Source organism: Cavia porcellus, unplaced genomic scaffold (genome assembly GCF_034190915.1).
Source record: "Cavia porcellus strain 051 isolate PalLab524CR breed Dunkin Hartley unplaced genomic scaffold, mCavPor4.1 scaffold_11, whole genome shotgun sequence".
In the NCBI taxonomy this organism is placed as follows: Eukaryota; Metazoa; Chordata; class Mammalia; order Rodentia; family Caviidae; genus Cavia; species Cavia porcellus.
In genome coordinates this window covers 27092614-27098701 of record NW_026947494.1, presented here as the reverse complement: position 1 = coordinate 27098701, position 6088 = coordinate 27092614, and positions in this window count along the sequence as shown.

The window sequence follows — 6088 nt, the reverse complement described above, 5'->3', positions numbered from 1 at the left end:
AAGTCCAGGAGTCCAAAATCCAAGAAGCTGGTGTACTGCTGTCTAAATGCATTCAAAAATGGGTGCCCAACCCCAAACAGAAAGAGTGAATTCACTTTTCCTCCACCTTTCTGTTCAGGTCCTCAGAGACTGTGTGATGCTCACTCACACAGGGGAGAACCGTCTGCTTGTCTCAGTTCACTAATTCAATGTTAATCTTTTCCAGAAACACCTTCATCAACCCACCCAGAAATAAAATCTTAATAGCTAAATGGAGCTCCTTTAGATTAGTCAGGTTTTCACTTTTACAAAATTATCCATCACAATGTAATCATCCCACAATCTCCACAACTTTTTTTACCTTCCCAGATGAAAACTTCACAACCATTAAACAATAATTCCTTCCTCTCATCTCTCCTTCTATCCCCCGGCAATGACCACTCTACTTCTCTACTTTTCCATCACATTAGAGTTGACTATTCTAGGTATCTAATGTAAATGAAATCATACTATATTTATCCTTTTCTTTTTTTTTTTTTTTTTTTTTTTTTGTCTTTTTCCTTTTTTATCAGTACCAGGGATCGAACTCACGATTGCCTGCTTGCAAGGCAGGTGCTTATGCCGCTGAGCTAAACCCCCAGCCCCTCTGGCTTCTTTCTTAATTTTTTCAAAGTTCACTCATGTTCTAGCATGTGTCAGAATTTCCTTCCTTCTTAAGGCCTGATAAAACTCCACCCTGGTCTTCTAAATTTATTCCTTCCTTTACATAAGATTGTCCACTCTATTATGAATTCTCCTAAAGGTTAAAGATCTTTCTCTGTTTTGTTTTGTTTGACATAAGATCTTGCTAAGTAGGCCAGGCTGGCCTGAACTCATGGTGGTCTTGAACACGATTCCTTCTAGAGAATCTCTTTCATCTATTGAGATTTTAAAATCTGAAGACATTGTGCTGAATCCCAGATAATCTTCCTTGTCTAGTAATAATAAGATAATTCCTTTTTCTAATCTCCTCTTTAAAGATGATTCCTCAAGGACTGTTAACGGGGAAAATAAAAACACAGAGAAGGAAAAACTTGTACTGCACAGTAACAGGCCTAAGTATCTGAGTCTTTAAGAAAAAATTCAATCACATTTAGAGCCTGTAATTGTTAATACTAGCAATAAATTGTAGAATAATTTTGATTCTTTGTTTTGTTTCGTTTTTTGAGGCAGGGTCTCACTATGTAATCCAGGCTAACCCATGGAAATATCAGTTAAGGCAAAAGCTCTTTCCTCCACTATCTTGAAACTAACTAAACTATGTTGCTATAATTCTTAGACATAAAAAGAAATCACCCAGAACAAAGCTCATAAATGAAGAACATGGAAAAATATGTTTATCATTTTGCTGTTACTATAGCAAAAAACACTTGAAGTTGGTAATGTATAAATAAGAGGTTTATATGAACTTCAAACCAAGAATGATCAAAAAGATAAAGAAGGTCACTACATACTAGTTAGGGGGAAATTTCAAGAGGAAGAGATAACAATCTTAAATATATATGCACCAAATTTGGGAGCACCCAGCTATACAAAACAAATATTAATAGAAATGAAAAATCAAATAAGCAATAACACAATTACAACGGGAGACCTTAACACCCCCTTGACACAAACAGACAGATCAACTAGACAGAAAATCAACAAAGAAATTACAGAACTGAATCACGCCTGTGAACAAATGGACTTGGTGGACATATACAGAGTGCTCCACCCAACAACATCAGAATATACATTCTGCTCAGCAGCACATGGGACATTCTCTAAAATAGATGATAGACTAACCCACAGAACAGGCTTACGTAAAAGAACTGATATTATCCCATGCATATTATCAAATCATAGCACCATGAAACTAGAAATTAATGACAAAACAAACTGCAAACGCATGGAAATTGAATAATACACTCCTGAGCAATCAGTGGGTAGCAGAGGAAATTAAAGAAGAAATTAAACAATAACTACAAGCAAATGAAAATATAAATACAACTTACCAGAACCTGTGAGATACAATGAAAGCAGTCCTCAGAGGAAAATTTATTGCAGTAAATTCCCACATCACGAAAACAGAACGAACACAAACAACTTGATGTTACACCTCAAACATCTAGAAAAAGAAGAGCAAGTTAAACCCAAAGCCAAAAGAAAGAAGGAAATTATAAAAGTCAGAGCAGAAATCAATGTAATAGAGACTAAGAAAACAATCCAAAGAATCAATGAATCAAAGAGTTTTTTGAAAGCATAAATAGAATTGATAAGCCTCTAGCCAAACTTATTTTAAAAAGGAAAGAAAAACTCAAATTCATGCAATAAAGAATGAAAAGAGTGAAATCCCTACAGACCTTGTGGAAATACAGAAGATTACCAATACCTTTTTCGAAAACCTCTACTCTCATAGGTTTGATAACACAGAAGAAATGGACAGATTGCTAGAAACATATGAAATACCAAAGCTGGGTCAAGCAAATATAAAACTGCTGAAATACCCAATTTCAATTAATGAAATTGAAAATGTAATTAAATCCTTACCAACAAAGAAAAGCCCAGGCCCAGATGGATTCACTGCAGAATTCTACAAGAAATTCAAAGAAGACTTAATGCCGACACTCCCCAAACTCTTCAATAAAATTGAAAGGGAAAATGGAAAATTGAAATCCTTCCTAAGTCATTCCTGGAAGCAAATATTACTCTAGTACCAAAACCTGAGAAAGACCCAACTTAAAAAGAGAACTACAGGCCGATCTCCCTAAAGAACATAGATGCAAAAATCTCAGTAAAATATTGGCAAACATAATGCAGCAAATCATCAAAAAGATTATACATCATGCTCAAGTGGGATTCATCCCAGGAATGCAGAGATGGTTCAGCATACACAAATCAATAAGTTTAATCCACCATATCAATAGAACCAAAAATAAGAATCACATGATCATTTCTACAGATGCAGAAAAAGCTTTTGATAAGGTCCAACACTTATTCATGATAAGAACCTTACAGAAAATTGGGATAGTCTTTACCTCAATATGATAAAAGCCATCTAGGACAAACTGTTGCCATCATCATATTAAATGATCAAAAACTGAAAGTCTTTACCCTAAAATCAGGCACAAGACAAGGATGTCAATTATCACCATTCCTACTCAACATAGTACTGGAAATACTAGCCAGAGCAATTAGCAAGAGAGAGAAATAAAAGGAGTAAGGATAGCAAAAGAAGAAGTTAAATTATCATTATTTGCAGATGATGACATGATAGTCTACCTAAAAGGTCCCCAAAATTCTATTGAAAGACTTCTAGGTATAATAAATAAACTCAGCAATATAGCTGGATACAAAGTCAATACTCAAAAATCAATCACATTCCTATATACAAACAACTAACTCACTGAGCGAGAAATAAGAGAAGCCACACCCTTCACACTAGCATCCAATAAAATGAAATACTTAGGAATCAATCAAACAAAAGAGGTGAAAGATCTATTCAGGGAAAATTATAATACCCTGAAAAAAGAAATTGAAGAGGATCTCAGAAAATGGAAAGACTTTCCTGTTCATGGATAGGAAGAACAAATATTGTGAAAATGGCCATTCTCCCAAAATTTTTATACAGATTTATGCAATCCCCATCAAAATACCACTAGTATATCTCACAGACCTAGAGAAATTATTCCTAAAATTCATCTGGAACAGGAAAAGACCAAGAATTAGCAAAGGCAATTCTGAGGAACAAAGACAACTTGAAGTTATACTACAAAGCTACTGTAATAAAATCAGAATGGTACTGGAATAATACAGATCTGAAGATCAATGGAATAGATTAGAAGCTACAACTACTACTACAAACACACTCAGCCACTTTATCTTTGATAAAGGGGCCAAACACATTCACTGGAAGAAAAATAGTCTCTTTAATAAATGGTGCTGGAAAAACTGGTTCTCCGTATGCCCAAAACTAAAACTAGACCCATGCCTATCACCATGTACTAAGCTAAAGTCTAAATGGATCAAAGATCTAAATATTAAAACAGAAACACTAAATCTGCTGGAAGACAAAGTAGGTAGAAATCTTGAAGACATAGGGGTAGGTAGAGAAGTCATGAACAAAAATCAAACTACATGGTAAATACTTCCCATAATCAGTAACTGGAATCTCATTAAAAAGTTTTTGCATGTCAAAAGAGATTTCCAACAGAGTAAAAAGGAAACCCATGAATTTTGAAAAAATCTTAGTGAACTGTCCCTTAGACAAAGGACTTCTGTCTAGAACATATAAAGAATTTTTAAAAATCAGACCCCCAAAATTCAAAGACCCAATCAAAAAATAGACATCTGAGTTGAATACACAGTTCTCAGATAAAGAAATACAAATGGCAAATAAATACATGAAAAAATGTTCAGCATCATTTGTCATTAGAGAAATGCAAATCAAAACCACACTGAGATTCCATCTCACTCCAGAAAGAATGGCCAGGATCAAGAAAACTACCAACAACAAATGCTGGAGAGGCTGCGGGTAGAGAAAGGAATTCTTCTGCACTGTTGGTGGGAGTATAAACCTGTGCAACCACTGTGGAGGTCAGTCTGGAGGTTCCTCAAAAAGCTGGGATTGCAAGTCTCATTTGACCCAGCTATTCCACTTCTAGGCATATTCCCAGAAGAATTGAAAACATCATACCACAGTGATATATGTGCACCCATGTTTATAGCAGCAGAATTTGTAATTGCCAGATCTTGGAAACAATCTAAATGCCCATCAACTGAGGAATGGATAAAAAAGATGTGGTACTTTTATACAATGGAGTACTACTCAGCTATAAAGAATGATCATTCTGAGATATTTATAAGTAAGTGGATGCAACTTCATAAGTGAAATAAATCAAAAACTCACATGAGTAAATACTATATTGTCTCCCTACTGTTAGAAATGGTAAGAGTACATAAGATACAAAATTCTCAATAAATAGTGTGAAAGGGTAAGAATCTTCTCAAAGGGAAAAAAATAATATCTCAGGGAAAAGAAAAAGGAAGGGAAAAGAAAAAATATCTAAATTTGTATAAACACAGGATAGCTAAGACAATTATGCTACAAATTCTGTAAGTTCATAGAACAAAGCAGTTAATATTCATAGGCTTGGAACAATTTTACATGTTTGTGTCAGGTGACCTGAGGAACTCTTGAAGATCACTATGTAAAATATCAGCCTTAGTTCTGTTCCTACCACCATGTTTTGAAGGCCTGATCATTATTGTTTTGGGCTCTTTGCTACTGTTATTTGTCTTTTTGTTTCTTATTTTTCTAGTAATCTGTTTTGTTTTGTTTTGCTTTGCTTTTTGCTCTAATGAAGAAAGGATAGGTATACATTTAGAGGCTTATACATGCCTAGAACTTCTCCTAAACAGTTTATGAGAATCAATTTTATTATGTGTGATGAAATGAACAGCTATTTTGAAGAAAAGCAGACATTATGATATCTATTTGGTATCATCATGCCGTGAAATCCAATAATGATTGAAGAATGGATATTCCTTAGTTCTATTCTTTGTTCAGAGTGGTTTTAGTCTGTTTGTATTATTTAATTTCAACATACATGAAGTTATGGACAGCTATTTTGAAGAGAACAAGAGACATTATGGCAGTCATTTTTAATTTGCATATTGTCTGATTTTGAAGGCCTTCATTACCCTGTCCTGAGCAGTTTTATACTATTTTATGCTGTATGAATTCATTGTGTGTGAAAATATAGACAACCATTTGGAAGAAAACAAGAGACATTATGGTAGCCACTGTAGATCTCCTGTTGTCTTGTTTTGAAATGTGTCACTTACATTGTTTTCTTCTGATCTGCTTTGTTCTGTTTTTGTATGTTTAGTTTTACCTTCTCTTTTAAAAAAATAAAATAAAAAAGAGGTTTATTTAGCTCACAGTTTTGGAGGATGAAAGTTCAGACAGCATGACACTAGCTCTGATAAAGGCCCCCTGGCTGTATCACATCATGGCCAATGGCATTGTGATGGGAGTGCCTGTGACAGGGAAATATCCAAGAGAGAAAGAAGATGGTAGATACTAGCG